The sequence below is a fragment of the Aulonocara sp. 'chitande type north' Nkhata Bay genome, linkage group LG7 (assembly GCF_057382095.1).
Source record: "Aulonocara sp. 'chitande type north' Nkhata Bay isolate Kocher_YH1m ecotype deep benthic linkage group LG7, A_spYH_male_GT1.1, whole genome shotgun sequence".
In the NCBI taxonomy this organism is placed as follows: Eukaryota; Metazoa; Chordata; class Actinopteri; order Cichliformes; family Cichlidae; genus Aulonocara; species Aulonocara sp. 'chitande type north' Nkhata Bay.
Genome location: NC_141350.1, coordinates 124,595 through 146,394, shown reverse-complemented (window position 1 = coordinate 146,394; position 21,800 = coordinate 124,595). Strand labels below are relative to the sequence as shown.

At 40.8% G+C, this 21,800-nt stretch overlaps 1 long non-coding RNA gene and 1 pseudogene across 1 annotated transcript; both read left to right on the top strand.

Moving 5' to 3' along the window:
- Positions 1-8,262: 8,262 nt before the first annotated feature.
- LOC147324194 (uncharacterized) lies at positions 8,263-10,128 on the top strand. The gene is made up of 3 exons (XR_015130113.1): positions 8,263-8,572; positions 8,772-8,859; positions 9,558-10,128. It is a non-coding gene; the product is annotated as an uncharacterized LOC147324194 (long non-coding RNA).
- A 153-nt stretch (positions 10,129-10,281) lies between these two features.
- LOC147324193 (uncharacterized) lies at positions 10,282-20,063 on the top strand (annotated as a pseudogene).
- Positions 20,064-21,800: the final 1,737 nt, after the last annotated feature.

The window sequence follows — 21,800 nt, the reverse complement described above, 5'->3', positions numbered from 1 at the left end:
GAAGGAAGTTTTGTCCCTGTGATCTCTCTGCAGTCTTTATGACTCTTTTCAGAGCCTTCCTCTCTGCCTGTGTGATGTTCCCATACCAGACAGTGATGCCTGCAGTGAGGATCAGTCCTCTGTAAAAAAAATAAAAAAAATCATCCCTACCTTCAATATGATGGTGATGGGGGCATCCTCTGACAGCGTGTTGTGCCTCAGGTAGACTTGGCCCTGTATAACAGTAATATTAGTTCTGCTTTTCTTTTCATGAGTGGAGCTGGACACAAAGAGCAGAGCAAACACAAGCGTGATTAGTGTCATGTTCTTGTTCTTTTGCATGTTCACCCTAAAACTGTGTGGTCTCTCTGCATACTCAGACTTCCTCCCACAGTCCAAAAACTTAATGGCTACATCTGAAACTAATAAATATATGTACAATATATAATAGTATATGCATTTCTGGATGTGTATACTAAATATTTTTCTACGTGTGTGTGTGTGTGTACACATATTTACAAATTAAATAGAGTAAACAATAAGTAGAATATTTAAAATAATAAAATAAAATATACAGAGTGATAATAAACTGGTCAAAGGTGTGAATGGTTTTCTCTGCTGATCTAGGAATCTGAGCAGAGCTCCAACACAACCCCAAACTGGACAATGAGTCAGAAATTAGATGGATCCACTAATATAAGACTAAAAGCTTAAGCTTCTGCCCCAAAGGTAAATGTAAATATAACAATACAGTCTACTTCTTGTGTATTCTTAAAAGAAAACCAATTAATATATCGAGTGCTGGTGTCCTGCAGGTTTTAGATGTGTCCTTGAACCAACACAGCTGATTCAAATGGCTAAATTACCTCCTCAACATGTCTTGAAGTTCTCCAGGGGGATGGTAATGAACTAATCATTTGATTCAGGTGTGTTGACCCAGGGTGAGATCTAAAACCTGCAGGACACCGGCCCTCGAGGCCTGGCGTTGCCTACCCCTGATATAGACAGTGCTTGAAGCAGTTATGACCTTCTTGCCATATTGGCAGAATAAATGACCTGGAAGCTGTTGCACTGTCTGCACCTGTAAACTCCAGGACACGTTTACAAACAATTTTCGTTGTTATTTGCGCTGCAGCTGCAGGTTAGGGTGGAGTTACTGTATGTGTGTGTGTTTACAAGTAGTTTTAAACCTTGTGATCCACAAAACAGCATAACAGTAAAAGAAGAATTGACTGCGTTACAGTCAATGCGGGAGCGGCGGCTTTGCTCGTGCGCGATTCATTTGCAGTTTGGACGCACGTGAACATCTCCTGCCCTGATAGCGGCTGGAGGAGGACTATCCTCCGCCTGTGAGCGCTTTGGCACGAGCGAGGTGCCCACGGCAGCACCCGCTGCTTGTTGAGAGCAACAAGCGCTTTCACGTCAAAAGTCGTCATAAATAAGCCTCCAATAACACCAGAAAAAGTCGCCAGATTTGTCGCTAGTCGCTTTTTAGAAAAAAAACGACGCTAAGGGGGGTTTGAAAACTCCCTAAATATAGCGACAAAATCGCTAAGTTGGCAACACTGTTTGGACTGTTTTCAGGGTATTTAAAAAAATTCAAAACAAAACAAAACCGTGCGTCACAATGGGTATTCTCTGAGTATGCGCAGAATTACGCACAGCTGTCATGTGATCCTGTGATCGAACAAAGGATCAAAGGCTCAAAGAGCGCTGACGTCAAATTCGCTGCCACGAAAGTCTATAAATAGCCCCTCTTCACCTTTGCAAACACAGTTTTACTTGGAACATTTTCAGAAACAGCGAGTTGTGTTTAGCAAACCAGAAACCTTTCAGAAAGGGACTGTTTTTAAACTTAAACAATTAAGCAGACATTTTTTCTTGTCGACACTTTGCATTAAGAGTTTAAAGAAATGTCAAACGAAGCATTTAATAATTTACAGTCTGACGGAGAGATTCGAGAGGAATCACAAAGACTGTATGGGTTGATGGAGACAGAAATACCTGACCCTATGGAGCTTCAAATGAAAATTCAACAACTCCAGTTGGAGTTGAGCACCCTGAACAGCACAACAGAAAGTCTGACACTGCAAATATTTTGGCTGGAAGAAAAAGTCAAAAAGCAAAATTTCAAGATTGTTCATAACGAAGATCTCATAGATGAACTTTATGAAAATCTTAAAATGAAAAGAGAAATAATTAATAATCTTAAGGATGAGCTGAGAAGGGAGGAGGAAGAAAAAATATTAGCTGCTGTTCACAACATCACTGGTGAACCTCTGCAGCTGGAGAATCTTCCTCCTGAACCCGAGGAGCTTTATTTTCCTGCCTTGGAACCATCTCCTGATGTGGTTCCAACACAGGAGAATCTTGCTCCTGAACCCGAGGAGCTTTTTTTTCCGGCCTTGGAACCATCTCCTGATGTGGTGCCGACTAGTGGTTCATGGCGTCATGGTGCTAAACGCCTACTTAAAATAGGTTTAGGTGTTGCTGCAGTAGGCCTTATTATAGCTGCAGGTTACTGGGGCTTTTCAGTGCTTAACAGTGATTGCCTATTTAACTCTGTCTATGGCCTCGTTGAGCCATATTGCTACCTTGGTGATCGATTAGTCCCTTTTTAAAGACTAGTAATGATGGACTGCTTTTCATCCACAGTCCAGAAAACCATACGTTGTTCATATCAGACAACATAAGCAACATTTAGCTAACTTGTGCTCTCATTTTTCTTTTCTTTTGCCTCTCACCCCCCAGCCAGTCGCGACAGATGGCTGCCCCTTCCTGAGCCTGGTTCTGTCAAAGGTTTCTTCCTGTTTAAAGGGAGTTTTTCCTTTCCACCGTGCCTAGTGCTTGCTCACAGGGGATCATTTGATTGTTGGGGTTTAATTTGTTAAAAAACATAAGAAATTAGGTGAGGGGTTCACATAATAGAGAGCACAACAAAAACTACAAATTTAAAAAAAAAATTGTTAGTTGCAAATCAAAATAAAGACAACAGTTTCTGAAAAACATCTCTTACGGCTCTGTTTATTTGCTTAAATGAACACTTGTATTTTTTTGTCATAGAAGAATATACATTGTCTTAAGTATTTAATAATTTTAAATTTAGCCCTGCGCTGCATGAGATAAACTGAGATGAGATAAACACAGACGGCTGTCGAGGCCTGGCGAGGGAAAGTTCCTCTTCAACCTCCAAACTGAACCCAGTTTGTTACTCGCAGCATCGCAAAATTAGACACAGCAATTTCTTAGAGTCTGGTTTAAGTCCTGAAATGACATCTCCTTACCTGTCACGATTCTGGGTCAGTTTGACCCAGTATTTTGAGTTGTTATGTTTTGGTGTGTTTTTGCATTATGGATAGTTTTCTTATTCTCTTGTGGTGCTTTTTTGGTTATCATGATGATGATGATGATGATGATGATTAATCTATGTTTTAGTTCTTCTTGTTTAGGGATTAGTTCTTAGGTTTTGTGTTCTCATGTTTTTTGCTGGTTTAGTTCAGTGTCTAGTCTGTCTCTCTCTGTCCGTGTCTTAGTTTAGTGTGTATTGTTTCCTGTTTTATTTTGAAGGATTGTGTCTTATGTCAGTGTGTCCAGCTTCGATCCCCTGACTCGTTAGCCCCAATCTCTCCCAGCTGTGTCTCCCTCCTGTTTTCCATTCCCTGATTACTTCCCTGTGTATATTAGCCCTGTGTTTGCCCTTGCTCAGTGCTGCATCGTACCGTCGGATTATGCCTGTGTGTTTTATACTGTGTTCAGTATTTTCGTGTTCACTACCCTTGTTCAGTTCATGTTTTAATTTCTCCAGCAATAAAGCTGAGGTTTTGAGTTACAATTCTGTGTTTGAGTCCTGCATTTGGATCCTCATCTCCGCCTGCCCGCACACAGAGCCCTGTATTTAAAATCCAACTCTTACCTGAACTCTGCTGCCTTTCTGTCTCTCTCGCTGCTTTGTAACGCACCATCCCCCTTTTGACATTAGATAATGGTAAATCAAACCTGCACTGCAGAGAGGTTGGCATGACAGGAAGTCGAGATGATAACGATAGACCAGCCTTCAAACTAAGACGCGTGATGTATCAAAGTCTTTCTACTGAGTAAAGGACAGTTTGAGTTTCCTGCTGGCACCATGCACTGTCTTCACAAGTTTCTTCTTTGTTTTCTACCATGTCTACAAGGCATCAGTGTGAACATCAAATATATCTGATTTATCTTACGGCTGTAAACGGCACACTAACTTTATCATCTTCTTTTTTTTTTTTAATTTACCAGAGTTTTCAACAGGAATTATTCATGGAACAAAAGCTCCGGACAACTCGATACCCTACATGGGATCAGTTCAGAATAACAAGGGTCAACATGTCTGTGGAGAATTCCTCATCACTGAAGACTTTGTGCTCACTGCTGCACACTGTGACTGGTTGTGAGTTAGATTTCCTGTTCATGAAGTTCATCCAAAAACAAACTTTTTCAAACTTGTGTTTATTGATCAGATCACTCTAAGTTATTGATAAGGCAGATGTTATTTCGAGGGAAAATAAAACACAATTAAGTGCAATAGCATCAAATAAAAATGACCTTTGACTTCTGACAGCCGTTGGTTACAGCAATGCTGACATTAACCTGCTTGTGACGATTGCCTAATGAGAAATAAAGATATCAGTTTAAAATTGTTGACATTTTTAATTCCCTCTCAATGATTACTCACACAGTGACCGCACACACTGATCATCCCAAAATAAAGATTGAGAGAAAATGAAATCCATGAAGGATACCAAAACACTGAACATGCTAATGACATCATTGAAAGCAGCATCAGTTTCATGTGATGTATTTGTAGAATAATTATATTTTTAAAAGAGTTTTTACATGAAAATGTGTTTCTATTTTTTACTTCATGTTGTGTCTCCAGTTGTGTGTGAACGTTCGATTAGTTCACAGAGTACAAACAATTCAGCCTCCACGTGCTGAAATAAACCTAAAAGAAAATCAAGTGTTTCAGGTGGCGAACCTGTTGATGAGCCGACGGTGGTGGACGTGTCTGTCATCGAACCAAAGGTCTGTAAGAAACACTGGCCTGGTCTTCCTGCCAGTGTTTCCTGTGCAGGTGGATATGGAACAACCAAAGGATTCTGTCAGGTATGTTTTCTGTGATTTCAGTGGAAACTTGTGTTCTGTTGACAAATGTATAAAAAAAAAGAATATAATCTGACATATTAAAATCCTCACAGGGTGAGGTAATACCAGGATGCTCTGTAGAATCCTGACCACTTTTTCATGGGAATTGATCGGCTGCTGACCGCAAGGCACTGCAGCGGGTGATATAAACAGCCCAATTATTCCACCATTTATACTGGCCTTATCTGTATTTATACATGTAAATGGTAAACGGCAAATGTACTGGTTCTTATAGAGCTACTCTTTCTACTGTTCTTTACACAACTTGTGCATTCACCCATTCGCACAAGCACATTTTTCTAGGTGCTTTCTAAGTAACATTCACACACACTCTGTGTGAATGTCAGAGATGATCTGCTCTACCACCTGAGCTACAGCCACCCCGTGTGTGTTGACAATAAACTGAAATCCTAATCCTAAAATGTGGGTCGTGTTTTGGGTCTGCCACTTGAGGATACACAGAAATAAGCCATGCTGAACAGATTTCCACATCTTTTCATCTCATCACAAATGCCTCCAAGATACCTGAAAAGCTTCTGTTTCATTTTATATGGAGAAATAAAAGCTAATATTTACAAACAGTATTTTGTTTAATGTTAAAAGAATCTGGTGGTTTGGAAGTTTAAAGTTTGAGACATTAAAGTTACACGGTTAACTACTGTAAGGAACAAAAAGACACTGTTAGAAACTCTTTCTTCAAACATATCCTTCATTTGATACATTAAATGATGCATGAATTCTACTAATTCTATTCTACTACATCAGTCATGCGTGATAAGCACTGTTGATGATTCACCAGCAGGATCGTTTTACGCTGAAATCATTTTGAAATCAGGACGGTGTGTGGCCACAAAATAAATGATTCATATCAAATGTGTTAAACCTAAAGTAAGAAGCTCATTTTGGAAATGTGAGGGGGGAGAAAGTGGAGACGTTTGACTTCAGATGTTTGGTGTAAAAACAAAGCTCTCAGGAGACTCCTCGAATACTGTAACTCTGTGAGTACAGTAATGGAGTATTTTTACTTTGTTACATCATTGATTAACATCAGTCAGCCTTTTAATATCATTTATTTAAAAAGACGTTTGTCTGTCTGTGTGCGTGATGCTCTGCGAAGCGTCCTGCATTAGAAACAATGGAAAACTATCCACATCTCTCATTTTCAGCGTCTCGTTTGATTTCTGATGCAGTACGCTCATTTGGCCACACAGCGGCGCTGCTGACTTGTTAAATAGCTCAGCAGAAACATTTCAAATTATTTCATTCAGCATTCGTTTCGTGTCTCACTATGAAAAGGCCTCATGCGTGACCTCATCAGAAGCTCAAATGCCATTACAGCAGCCATAAGTGACGCCCATGTCAGGAGCGACAAGTTTCTGGTCACCTTCTGGTGTGCTGTATACAAAAGCCAGCCGGCCCTCATAGGTCCAGTTAAAATTTTTAATTTTATCTTAAAATATCTGAAAAGCTGGAGCTGCTTTTATTTGAACTCATTTATCACAAAAGAGAAAACACATTAATAGAGGAAAGGGGAGGACGAGTCACAGATATCCTCGGTCCTGCTATGTTTTCTGAAGCGTCTCATTCTGTGGCTTGGAGCAACCCGTTCTCACTCCCGACACGTAAAATAATGATGATTTGTCGCGTCCCTTAACTTCTCATGCTGACGCTAAAGGTATCCTTCCACGTTTTTATGTGACGCTGTGGGTTGTCAATTCATTCCAATATGAACCCGCTCGCGCGATCAGAGACGCTTCGAGCAGAGGCTCCAGCCATCCATTTACTCCAATAATAATCCCGTCACAGCGAAACATGACGCTGTGAAGCACAATCTAACTGGAGAACCGGGGACCCTCTCCGCGAACGGGTTTTTCTCCCTAATTTAATGCTTTCTTTTAATGGACATCGTTAACATTTCTCAACAAAAACACATGAAAGTATCACTGATAATGCAACAATAAAATCGCTTCATGTTGTGGCCATCACACAGTGTTTTCCAAACTGATTCACGAGCTGAAAGTGCTCAGATTTAACGTACATAATCCTTTGTTAGGTTTATTATTTTCATTTCACACGTAAAACACATTTATAGATTCATCCACCACTCCTGTTAGTTTTGGATGTGCTCGGCTCCAACCAATCAGATGCAACCTGTGTAAGCAAAGGATGATGGGAGAATGGAGAGACCCATTTATAAGAATAAGAAAATGAGGCGGAACTGATTGATTCTAATGCAGGTATGTAAAAAATACATATTTAAAGTAATAGGGCAGCACGGTGGTTAGCACTGTTGCCGCACAGCAAGAAGGTCCTGAGTTCAATTCCACCATCAGGCTGGGGTCTTTCTGTGTGGAGTTTGCAAGTTCTCCCCGTGTTTGCGTGGGTTCCCTCTGGGTACTCCGGCTTCCTCCCACCGTCCAAAGACATGCAGCTTGTGGGGATAGGCTAATTGGATAATCCAAATTGCCACTAGGTGTGAATGTGAGTGTGAATGGTTGTCTGTCCCTATGTGTTAGCCCTGCGACAGACTGGCGACCTGTCCAGGGTGTATCCCGCCTTTCGCCCTATGTCAGCTGGGATAGGCTCCAGCGCCCCCCGCGACCCTGAAAAGGATAAGCGGAAGCGAATGGATGGGTGGATGGATGGATGGATGGATCTTGATGTGTGTTTCAAAGTTTGTTTTTCATAAAAGCTTCAAACAAACAGAGGTGACTGATCTCGAAACGGTTTAATGCATTTAAAAATGACTACAGCTACCGTCAGCATGCTTGCTAGGTAACGACTACACGTGGCTACTGCAGCATTAGCCATTTAATCCAACGATGATGGATTAAATCTATTACAAACGTTAAAGGACTTGTGTGCTGCAAAATACCCTCACATGGTGCGTAAAGCAGTTTTTGCATTAGAGTTCTGCTAGCTTTTTATAAACTGATGATGCTAACGTTAATTGCTAACGTTAACTGGAGCGCCAAGACTGAAAATCATTTGAGTTGCGTTAGTTATGCGTTTATGTCACAGAGTTCTGCAAAAATCTCTTTCCTCTTTAGCTTGAAAATGAGCGATTCAGAGGATCCCGAGCTGGAGGAAGAGCTTCAGCAGGGGCGGAGCGTGGGGGTGGCTTACGGGGCTTAAGCCCGGGTTGTTTTGTCAGAAGCCCGGGGTATTTTGGAGTGTAATTTTTTCATAGTTAGATGCCTGGCTGACAACTGTATAAAACAAAAAGTACACACAATATTCGAAGCACATAGTGCACACTGTGGGAATTTACGACTGTGCGTGAATCCCCCCCTGATATTGGTATGATCCAAGCTCAGGCACTAAGCGACTGAGCGAGGGGGCGGGGCAGCTGCTGCCCGTGAGTGCGCTGTTGGAGAGACGGAGCCAGCCATACTAAGGAGAGCTTAAGTTTGACCAGGTACCAAAGCAAATCATTCGTACTGTACAAATAATGTAAATATGACGGTGCATCACGAAAGATTGATATGAAACTGATCACTTGACCAATATTACGTTACTTGCTCTTCAAGTGAATCAACAAATGGCAAAATGAAAAGCCGAACAAATGCTATTTTTTTTAGAGTCTTAGCTTACGTGTGTTTATTTCATATTTTCAGTTCTTACCCTCCCCGACTAAATCGGTTTCAGTTATGTACTGAAACATAAGAATGGACATTCGAGGGTTCTTTCAAAGAAAAAACTCAGGTAAATGTTATTTTATATATTATGCTTTGTATGTTGTTCAGTATATTTCTATGCAAAACAAGAGGGATTTCAGTACACAGCAGGATATTCACATTTGTAACCAGATATTTACATACACTTTAGGGAGAAAACATAAAACATTTTTACTGTACAACATCAATTTAGAGTAAATTTTTGTTTTAGATAAATATTGAAATATATTTTGAATTAGTTAAATTTCAGAATAAAGAGAGACAGAGCTATTTTTATCACTTTCATCAAATTTAGGAGTACATGTACACTAAATTTATTGTTAATTAATAAGAAAACTCCAGACGATTCCATTCTGAGCTGAAGAAGCTTCTGATAGGTTAGTAGAGTCCATGTGAGTAAATTGCTGGCACAGCTGTGGATGCATATAAGGCAAAACACAGAGCCTGTTTCTTTGACATGGGAAAATCAAGAGATATCAACCAAAACACCAGGAAAAGAACTGTGGAGCTCCATAAGTGTGGCTCAGTTTGAATACAATTTGGTGCCATTTGCTATTAAGAAATACAGACAGTTTCTCTCTTTACTCTTAAAGTTAACAAATATGTTTTTATATTTATCAATCTAAAAAAAATAAACATTTAGTCTGATTTGATGTTACAATTAAAAAAGTGTTTTTATCTGAAGAGTAAATATCTGGTTTCAACTGTATATTTGATGATTGTCAGCACAAAGAGGGAGAGAGAGGAGAACGAGGACAGAACAGATGAACAAGAGCAGGTGAGACACACATGTTAGTCAAATGGTTGTTTACCAAAAGTATCACCGTATCATAGGTCCTCATGTATCTCGTACCTAGTGTTTCTTTTTAGGTTTGTTATTTTTCAAATTCTGTATTTATTAAGTTCTGCAGGCTTGTTTGCACAACAAGGCTGAATAATTATATAAACTTTTCTCAATCTAAATAGTGTACTTTGGTAGAATTAAAAAAATAAGTGTAGTGCAGGTCTATGAAGATTTTTAGTGCTATCATCTAGTTCTGATTCTGGTTCTGTCTTGGTTAAGTCCTCAGTAGTCCTGATTTTGAACTGTTGTAGTCCTGTTTTTAATTCTGGATCAGTTCTGGGTCTGGTTGAATTGGGGTTTAGTCCTCGTGTCTTGATGCAGCCCTGACCTTGTTCTGCCTTGCTGCTTAATTAAAAAACTAGTTTAAGGTGTCCTGCACATGTGATATATATTTTTCCCTATATGAAGTCATTCTTTTTTGAACAGAGCCTATTAATCTTTCAGTCATTTCTACACCCCCCCCCCAAAAAAAAAAAAAAAAAAAAATCCCACATGCATACTACTCTTTGGGCTAAGCCCCGGGTGTTTCAAATGTCTGGCTCCGCCTCTGAGCTTCAGGCTGCTGACGAACTCCTTCAAGATATGCAGGTAATATTTTTAGTGGAAACAGTTGTTAAAGAGGGAACACGCTTGTCTAATATTTTGTACGGAGTAAACGTTATATTATTTGAAATTTTTTTTTATATATGTGTATATATAAGTTTGTCAAATTAAGTTGGTTAACTTAAGATGTTTGATAATCTTTGCTTTATGGACTGTATTTTAGGTGTTCCCTTTTTTCCTTGTTAATTGCGTAGAATGATGCACAGAGTGAACCTCAGCCAAGACCAGTGCGCTGGAAAACACGTGACAGACAGACAGGGAGATTTTATTCCTCAAAGACCATCAACCAGTCGATGTACTAGTTGCATGCCACGTGGTCAGTGTTCACACAACCAATGATTTTATCTCACAACTTGTTTTCACCAAAGAATTTCAGTAAGTAAATATTCTTCAATCTCTTTTTTTCCTCCCAGTGTCCAGAGAGCAGCATCAATGTCCACGTGAAGAACCTAGTTATGTTGCCAGTGTCAACCCAACAAAAGGTACTTTACCTTCTTGTATATGTTGTGATTTCTGTTTACTTTTATATTTGTTGTTATAGTTGAGTTAGGCAGGGCTTTTGTGCAGTCCTAAGAAACATACTGCCTAGAGTGTTTTTCACTTTGTGGAAGAGTTTCTTCCTTTATTTTTTTTCTGTTAGTGTATGGAACTGAGGTGCTTCGTCAGGAGCTCCTTCAGTTGTTGGAGGATGGAGAAGAGGACGCAGCCATGACTTGTGAGACGTCGTCTGAGTCAGCTGCTACTCACTGGGCGATCAGAAATATGGTGTCCTCGCAAAAGTGGAAAGAGGCCAGGCCTTGTCTTATAGATAATATGTTAGCTACTCTGGATCCACAGTCACACCGTGTGTGTCAGTGTGGCAAACAAGTAGTTGTGAGGTGTCTGGACTGCCTGCCTCTCCCATTCCTTTGTGCTGACTGTGATATTGCAGTTCACACACGCTTTGTCCTGCACAACAGAGAGGCAGTAACAGGAGGGTTTTTGCAGCCTTCATCACAGTTTAGGTACGGTTTTTAAGTCTTATGCATTTCTTGCTATGTACTATGAGTGGGTGCTGTTATTGTATATTTGTTGTGTATCAGTTAATTTCCAATTCCTTTTTATATATATATTGTGTGTTTTAATGTTAGTTCGGCTGTTGCCTGTGCAAAGGCCAGAACATGTGTGTGACTGCCCAGCAGGTAACGTTGAGGTTTCACGCGGCGCAATTGTGGCTCTTGTAACCATAAATGGTAAGTTGCCCTTTTGTCACACACTACATACACAATAGATGTGTTTGGAGTATGGCTGCCACGATTAGTCAACTAGTCACGATTACGTCGACTATCAAAATCGTCGACGACTGATTTAATAGTCGACGCGTCGTTTGAAGCTTTGTAAGATCCCAAAAGACGCAGGTATAAGTAGTAGGATTTAAGAGTGTAATAACGGACTGAAACAGAAGATGGCAGCACTGCATGTACAAGGATGCCAGCTGCCGTTAAACCCCGAAGAAGAAGAAGAAGAAGAAGCTGTGTCCCAGAATTCATAGCGCAGCCCAGCTCAGTTTCCAACAATGGCGGCAGCTAGTTAGTTTTAATATTACTCTTATTATTCTTTCTGGGTCACAAAATAAACGTTTAACATATTTTCAGGCGAGAATGTAGCTGTGTAAACCTCAAATATCTGCTCAGTTTATCAAGACACCACATATTTTCAAAAGCGCTCCTACGTTTTCGGAGCCGTCTGTTACCCACTAGCTCGATAGCTAACCGGGGGCTAGGCTCAAGAGCCGTGAGAACACCGGACTCCCGGCAAATTTCGCTACTCAGGTTAAACATGATATAGAAGTCACTTGGTGGATAACTTCCAAATGTTATTTGGCTTTTTTCAGTATTTTATTTGTTCCTGAGTAAATCGGTTTGGCTGAGATTAAAGTTATAGTTTTTACACAGCTGAATAAACATCAAGCAGACAGCTGATTATCAGAAGTGTGAGATTAGGGGTGGGTTTTTATAATCGATTCATCGATTAAAATCGATTCTGGCTTGGATAACGTAAAATCGATTCATTAAAATCCTGAATCGATTTTTTTAATATAAATTTATTTTGCCCGAAATGCCAGAATCTCTGGTGACATCTCACAAAATTTCAAGAACCACCAAACAGCTAAGACAGTAAATGAGAGCAGGTACACGGATTCTGCACATAGACTTAAACACACAGCGCGACCCGCGGATCAGAATCAGTTAGATGTTGCCTTTCTCACGGTGGGGGTGAAAGCCGACAGCGCGCTGATTCTTTGAATCGCGCTTTGTGTTCACGCCCTTAATGAGCCGATTCTAAAGCTGTTAGTTTGATCTCTCTCCAAACAATATTGACCGAACCAGCAGCAAAAGAAGATCCAAACGCTTTACATAAACATCGTCATGAATTCACTCTGACTTTCACTGTTTTGCTTCCACCGCGATGCGCAGCTCTCTCTCCCTCTCTCTCTCTCTCTGTACTTCAAGAACAGTTTCCCTTTCTTCATTATTGGCTTGCTTGTTACACACCAGTCTACTGTTGTTTACAGGCTGTCAGCCGCTGTTTTTTTTCCCTTTTACATTTTCCGAAAAGAAAACCTAATTTCTGCCGTTCAATACTGAACAAATTTAAACTTTTTAAAATTATTCAAAATGCAAAACGCTTAACCGTGTCTCTAATAAAACCGCTGTAACTTCAGAGGTAATGTTCATATATTGATTAATGGTTTTCTTTCGTTTTTGATGTACTGCAGAATATTTTTATAAAATCCCAGGCCAGGAAAATCACCTTCATGTTTTTCTGTGTTTTATCTTCAGCTACTTTGACACAAAGGCCTCTGCTGTGACGCTCACACCTGTGATAAAGTCTTGCGTGTGTCAGCTTCCTTTTTATTGATACAAAAATATGTAAATGTACTGATCTGAATTATAATATTTCTGACTGTCAAAATTTCCCAGATTTAAATAGAATCGAATTAAATCGAATTAAATCGAATCGTGGATCGAATCAATTCGGGACCTTGTGAATCGGAATTGAATCGATTCTAGAAATCAGTGACGATACCCAGCCCTATGTGAGATGCTCGAGAATTTACTCCGGTGTCCTGTTATATTTTAGATAGCAAGGAGTTTATTAAACTCCACCGAGACAATCTGCTAATTTCATTAAAATTTAATAAACTATCATCTTGTCTTTATTTTTAGTTAGCACGTACCTTAAACACTTAAAGCTGTAAGCTAATGATAGTTATATAAGAGCAGACGCTGCTGGTGCAATAAGCTGTACGCTTTACGTCCAATGGATGATGATCTGATTAGTCGACTAATCGCAAAAATAATCGGTGACTAGTCGACTATCAAAATAATCGTTTGTGGCAGCCCTAGTTTGGAGGTTTTATTGCAAATTGTGCATTGCTATCTTGGTTTGAATTACCCTCGGCCCGCAGTATATGTGGGCACCTGTCAAAGGTCATTTGGATTTACCAGACCGATTTGAAAACAACATGAAAAAAATGAATGCTTTGAGCCATGACTGAATTTATCCTGATCCTTTCTAAAGGCCGTTATAACCTTGCACTGCCAGTGGTGAGCTGCACCAGCTGTGGCCTAATGTGGTCCCCCTCAGTTAAGGACATCCTGGGTAGTGGATATTGGCCTGGCACCTTAAATTTCTGCACCCTGTTTTCAATGGATGTCTTTCAGTCTTTCTATGACATTAAGAAGGCTGCACCAGGGATGTCACTTAAGGCATTTGTCAAAGTGCTGGATGAACGAACAGCCATTTTGGAAGGGTGAGTTTCTAAATTTGCCAAGTTTAAGGAAATTGTGTAAATCAATGTTTATGATGACTGTCCTTGAATATTCTGTTGTATGTCCTCTATGTAAAAGACTGGCCGAATATCAGCTGATGCCTTCAGTAAAAGTTTCTTGGAGTGGAGTGCTGTAAAGTTTGAGGTGGACAGGATGTGCAAGGAGCCATGCTTTAGCTGCCCTGCCTGCACTCCAGACATGCTTGCCGTCTCAGTTGATGGAAACCGCAAGCTTTATCGCTTTCAGTCTAATGCAAGGTACGTTATGCATTGTGTACATAAGTCAAATATGGATTTGTAGAAAAATGTATTTTAATGTTTCTTTTCAAACAACTGTCACTGTGTTCGTTCAGCACTTCAGAGCAGGGGAACTTTGAAGGTGTCTTCATTGAAAAAGATGAGGAAGATTCTGAGTTTGTGAAATACATCCAGAGACACACAAATCATGTAAGATACACATGTATATTAGTGCTGTTAGCGTTAATCTTGTTAAAATGACGTTAATGCCATAACCATATACACATATGTGTGTGTGTGTGTGTGTGTGTGTGTGTGTGTGTATACATATATGGATGGGTGGATATTTATTTTATTTTTCTCTTAGTGTTGTCGTAATACTGTTTACTTTACTTTATCTTAATGTGTACTTAATTTTGTCACCATGTGTATTTATTTTGATTTTTATTTTGTGTTGTCAGTGCTGTCCTGGGGAGATATGAGGTCTCGTGTAACTTAAGGCTAATTCAGCTAATTGTTATGCATTTGTTTTAAAAAGTTTGTCCCTGATAGGGCTTAATCATGCCGAGTCTTTTATGTTAAAATCTTTGGGTGTATAGGTCCCAGGGAAAGGGTTGTGCGGATCTTCATCTTGGACTGCAGCAAAGGAGTCGTCCAAAAAGTCCACTGGGAAGTTGGATGAAGAGGGCGTGGAAATAGCTGTTTGTCACCACGGAGTCCTCTTAGCTGCATTGAACATGTTTCGAGGGGAGATCTTTGCTTACCCTCTTTTTCTCCAGAGGAAGTTGGCAGCTAGCTTCCCAGGACATATTACGTTCCTTTGCTCCGATGTGGCCTGTAAATATTTCCCCCTATTTAACCAAGGTGGCTCAGCAGTGCCCTGAGCTGAGGAACCTCTTGTCAATGCGTCCTTTTCTCTCCGTCATGCATGCAAAGGCTCACACTTGGAAATGCGAGGTATACTGCAGCTTGTAATTTTGGATTAGTTTGAGACATTTTGTTATAAGGTTGAATGAATTCAGCAGTCATGTATTGTGACCTCCTTTCTATAGATCAAATGGGGAGGTGCGTTTGAGGATGGGGCCGGTTCAACAGTTGGAGAAGAGGTGGAACAAGTAAACAGTTTCCTGTCTAGGGCGGCCATCACAACGAAGTACATGTCTAAATTAGGTATGTGTCTGTGTGTGAGATTCCACTCAGTCTCCTGCTCATTCATTCTTATTTGTATACTAACTGAAATGCAGGGCGAACAGACATGCTGACCCTCCTGGCTTTGGGCTGGAACAAAAGGAAAGTGGAACAACTGGGCTGCACTTTGAGCCAGAGATATCTAAAGGTGATTTCTTTTCAAAAACCATTTTAATGTGTGGGGTAATGGGGGAAAAACACCCGTACTCTTTTAATGTCAATATGAATGACATTTATTAATGTATTCTTAGATCATAAGGATCCTTAGAGAACAAGTGGAGAGCCTGAATGCGACCAGAAATGAGCTGGGTGTAGAAGACGACACACTGCAGCAATGGGTGGCCGATGTGTAGAAATGGGCTGAAGGTGAGTCTCAATATAATGCACTCGTGTATAACAACAGGACCCACCATGGCCTCATTAAAGAACTTAAGGTAGAATTACGACAGTGTCAACAAACAATGAAAAATAAGCCTTGTAAAAGCAGAATTTATGGCAGAGTTGTTGCGTTTCATCAAATTGGATAGAACCTGGGTTGAAATGATGTCGTACTAGTTGGTTTTATAAACCTGAACACCAACATACTTGTTATCTAATGATAATGCAGCACATGCAGGCTCCAGATGTCTTATAATGAATGTCATCAAGTCAGTGATTACAGAGTCCACTGTAGTTTGGTGACTGTTACTCATCCTGTGTTCTGATTAATATTCCTCTCACTTAGAAAGTGATCAAACTGATGGCAGCCTTGGAGCGTTGCAGGCACGAATAGAGGAGCTTGTCGTCATCATCAGAGTGCGAACACAAAGTCTTTACAGACAAAATGGTACGTCCCAGTTTCTTTGAAATGGACCGTTTGATGCTGAGTTTGTACAGCTTGTACAGCTACTTTGTAAACAGAATAAAATCAGATCCAGGTTTGTTTAAGCTGGATGTGATTTGTTCTAGCAAACAAATTGATGAGTGTAGATTAAAATGTAACTATATACATTATACTGGCTGCTCTATGTGGGCATCACGGTGCAGGAAGATCCAACCACGATGTGACGTTACAAACCTTTGGAGCTTCTTTCAGGATTATAGATAGTTAGCTTTTCCTTGTAACCCCTGAATTTCCTGCCTTGTTTTCCAGACACACCGTCGGCTGGTTTCCCTTCAGAAGGAGAGTGCAGGTCCCAGAACCCAACCAGCTGCAGCCCCCCGAGAACCAGCAGAACCAGAACAGGAACCCAAACCTGAATCCAGTAAGAAACTCATCATTTTTCTCTCTTGTCCACTTTTCCCTACATTTGATGAAACTCCAGCTAAATGCTGCACACTGAGAAAAGACTGAATGTTTTTGAAATGAGCTAGCAGAGAGACCAGGGTCAGGTCGAGTCTCTAACCTGCACACAGGCCCTGATGTTTGCTGTAGTGGGTGAATTAAGTGCTGCAGGCTGATGTGTGACGTGTGTGTGTGTCTCCTCAGGCAGGTGAGCACGCCGACAGACAGCAGGATGAACCAGCAGCTGGACGGCCTGGGTTTTCTTCAAAACCTTCTTCTCCTCCCTCGTACCCGAGGCCGCTCAGGCTGTGGCCTAACTGAACATCTGGGACTGAGGACTGATTGCAGACAGTTCCCGCTCTTCTGTCATCTCTGGAGATGTTTCTTGAAGCGTGGGTGGAAGGCGTTTACCGAATAATAAATGGACGCAGACAGAGCGCTGCACCTCAGTGCTCCGAGTTCCTGTGTGACTTTGATCTTTCAAGTGAGCGGGAAGCAAACCACCCCAGCACGAATCCCAAGAACTGCCAAAAAATGTGGACAGAATCAAAAGATGCAAGACCTGAAAATGTATTAATAAATCCTCCAACAGGATCCCAGCTGACCTGACCACATACCTCCACTGCCTGCCACCAGCCCCCCACCCTGATCGTTCCCTCCTTTTGTCCATTAAGCACAAAGTGGCAGCGGGTGCCGATAATCCTCCTGAAAGCTGAAACTGTTGTGCCTAAAACGCTCTTCATGTAACGACGTTTACATCCACATGCCTTCTGATTTAAAGTCATGTGCCACGCCGTGGTCACTGCGTGGCCCGGCTCCGTGAATCAGTATTCAGCTCATCCGAGGACGCGTGGGTGCACGGGTGTCTGTAACACTCAATCGGACTGAAACGTTCGCCTCTTCCAAAAGCGGCTAAACTTATCTTCGCATTGAATTTTTAAAATCAGGGTCCTCAAAATTATATATATTTAAGGATTTCTGTTATTCATATATATAGGGACCTTTATTTGCTTCCTTACACTTTTTATAATTAAACTGTTCATCGGTGAAGCAGCAGCAGTTATTGCTGATGTTGTAGAAGAAATTATTTTCTGGGTCTATATCCTTTTCTAAGTCTAGAACATTATGGTCTGTGTATCGAAATGTTCTCAGTTCCAGATGATCATAAACAGAATTCCAAAGAGTTATATTGATATTGTTGTCAGATGCAGATGAAGCTCTTTTAGACTGTGTTGGAGTCAAATTGTTAAATGTTGTCATTGTGCTACTTAAATTTGTAAATCTTAGTTGAAACTATAGGATCAAAGACATTCCTTTGTCTCTGACCACCTCTCCAGCCAATTTGTTGGTGGGGGAGGCTGACGGGTTTTTTATTGTAGGCACATCTTATCTGAAAGATCTTGTCACGGTCCCCGTGTCTCTCTGGTTGGCCCACGCTGGCTACAGGGGCCCGTTCTTCGTACCTCGCTAAGTAAGTTAGCTGGATTAGATTGTTGACGATTTCGCGTGATCTTGGATCGTTCGGTTCTCCGAAGCTCATCCGGGACTTGCTGTCATAGCAACAGATCCGTAAGCGTAAACCTGCTCGGGAGCAGGTTTACTTTATGTAAACAAGATTAGATCGCGGCCACTCAGATATGTCCGCTTCATGTATACGAAAGCAACAGCGATATTTGACCACTGTTTTTCCATAAATAAATAACATCAATGTAACTAAAGATAATGCAGCACTTGATCCTTTTTATTGATTCCATACAGATACATACAGGTCATTTCCTAAAAAAAGGGAAATGTACTATTAATTATTCTATTACATGTATTTGATTATTTCAGATGTAATTCATATTTCAGAGTAGTAATTGCAAATTACTTTGTGTAATCAAGATGGGAGACCACGGCTATAAAAGTGAAGGTGGATTTGGGAAGCCTGTTGCAGCCATGTCCTGTCCGTATACGCGAGCAACCCATTGCGGAAGGTGCAAGATTGATAAGGAGAGTCCTCAGAATTCAGCGTATATTGCGGGATAGACAGGATCCTTTAGCTCAGCGCGACAGTGTGCTCATAGAGAGATATCGGTTTTCCCGTGAGGGTATTATTTACCTAACCAACTTGTTGACGAGGGGGTGCAGGACCACCACCTGTCTTTTTTTGCTCTGCCCTTTTCTTGGTTGCTGTTATAAACAAACAAACAGATTATTTCAGGGTCTCTTTCCAAGAGACTAAAAGCAATATAAGTGATAAATATTACCATTCTGTAGAATATTCTTATATTTCACTTTTATTTGTTCCCATGTTCTAGTGGGTCCTGTCGTGGCTCTAATGTGAAAGAGGATATAATGTAATATAATATAATATAATAAATTTACCCTACCGCCTACTGGTGTTGGCCAGAGGGGCCGATGACGCGATATGGTAGCCTGGCTTCAGTCAGTCTGCCCCAGGGCAGCTGTGGCTACAACCGTAGCTGCTTCCACCAGTGTGTGAATGTGAGAGTGAATGAATAGTGGCATTGTAAAGCGCTTTGGGTGCCTTGAAAAGCGCTATATCAATCCACTCCATTATCATTATTATTATTAAATTACTTACAAGTTTAATTTGTCAGCAACTTTCTGCAAGCCCTCCTTGCTTTTGCAGCCTTTGCAGTGTTCCCTTGAGCTTTAATTAAACTCTGAAACTCCTGAAATCCCTCAATCAAGAGTTCTTGCTCTGCTGCCGAGAAATACCAAGCGCGCTCCTTCGACATTTTCGCCGACCAATCAGAGGGTTGCCGATCAATGTTTCTACTATCGATGCGTAGCCCCTGTTAAGCCACCCAGTGATCTCACATTACTTCATCCAGCTATACTAATCGTCAACAACAGGTGTGTTCGGAGAACCAGAATAGCGAGCTCAAAGTTAGCGCGATGATTTGATCTTGGATGTGTCATTTGATCTTGGATGTAGTGAGCGAGGTACGAAGAACGGACCCCTGGTTTTGTTGTTGTTAGTTTTTGTTTTCTTTGTCTCTCCTCCTCCTCTCTGCCTGGGTGGAGCTCGTTACGGGCTCTCGCTCTTGGCCCACGCACCTGTGTGATTGTGTCCACCTGCTGCTGATCTGGCTGATTTCCCCAGCTGCTATTTAAGGCAGTGGCACTGAGCAGCTCACCGCTGGAACGTTGAACCTTGGCAGTTTCGAAAGAATCCCCTGTGTGTATTTTGCTGTGGAACTAACGCGTGTGTGCGGAGGAACTGTGGATATATCTGTGGATATATATAAAAATAAATAAATAAATAAAAACATTGTCTCCTTCCCGAGGGCAGACGCTGACTGCTCCTGGAACCGTCTGTACCCTGCTAAGACACAACATGGCAGCTACAAGGACTCTTTCATTTGTTAAGACCATCAGTGTGTATTGCTCTAAATCAAGTATATAATATTAAATGAATATTGCTGGATCAGCTACTTCTACTTAAAACATATTAAAACATGACTAAGCACAAAATCACCAAGAATAACATCTTATAAGTGCTGTGTAAGCGCGTGCGGCCTTCCAAGCTCAAAGCCTTTGCCCTCCATAGATCAGCCAGACTCGCGCTGGCTGTAGCTTTTAACCTTTAATTACCTTGAGCACAACTCTAGAATAAGCAACAAACTGCAATGTGTATGGAATGATCATGGTTACATCTGCAATGGAAAATCATGTTATTATTCTGGTACCTGTAAGAAAAGATCAAACTAAAGTTATCACCATCACTGTAGGAGCTGGAGGTTGCAAGTAAATTGACAGCTCAGGTTGAGCGGTTTGGAGACAAAGTTAGAGAGGCAAAGTTGAGCTTGTTTGTACATGTGCAGAGGAAGGATTGTCAAAGGATGTTGAAGATGGAGCTGCCAGGCAGGAGTAAAAGAAGACAACCTCAGAGGAGGTTTGTGAATGAAGGAGGACAGAGGGTTGGTGTGATGTGGGAGGATGCTAGAGATAGGGTGAGATGGATGAAAAATAGTAATTTGTTGGACAAAAGTCAGATTTATTGAAAGTTTCCTCTGACAAGGGAATTTTTGTACCATAATCATAATTCAACTGACACTATTAGTTTCTATAGCAAACCTTCTACAGCCCGGCAGGAAGTGCAGCTAGGAAACGGTGCACTGAAAGACAGTGGCGTGTCTAGAAAATTTTTGTTGGGGGGGCCAGGTAGGGGCACAGATTTGGAGAAGGGTGGCAGATGTAATTGGCAGATAAAGTTAAAAAAATTCTACCAACCGTTAATCAAAGGAGCTTGCAAGCTCCTTTGACTACGATGACCTGGATGACTGAGAACCTTCACAGACCTACCAACCGTTAACCATAATTCAATAATCCTGTAAACCTAATAACTGAATGCGCTTTTAACTCTTATTCGAATGAGATTTTAACCACTATGGTGCAAAGTTTTTAGATACTGTGTTGATAAAGTACAAGAGATACAATCAGTGCTTTGTCAGTGTTTACTCAGTATTCAAGGACAGCAATATTTGCATAGTATTTTTACTGACATATAGTGCACATATGTTTTGGGCAAAAACATTTTTGAATATTAAAATACGAACATTTGTAACAAACAATTGACAAATTAGCCAGTTCCAATGTAAAACTTTATCTGCCTGTTAAAAAAAAGAAGATAATCTTCTCACAAACTGGTGTTTGATTTTGAAACAGGAAAAAAGTGGAGAAACAACTGAAAAGACTAACATTTGAATAAAACCTGAAAGCAAGTAAATACTTTCTATGCTGCCTTATGGTAAACTTTGGTAATATTGATCAAGAACAACACTGGCTGATGATGAAATACAGTCAGCTGGCATGGTGACACTGCCAGTATTAACCTGCAGGGCTGGACTGGGACAGAAAATCGGGCATTTTGACTACAGACCGGCCCACCAGGTATTAAAGCCATAAAGCCTTTGAATGAAAACAAATGCTGTTGTGACAGTCCCATATGGAAAAGAAATAGTAAAAACTTACATGATTTACTCATGAAAGTGGCCACTTTCTTATTAC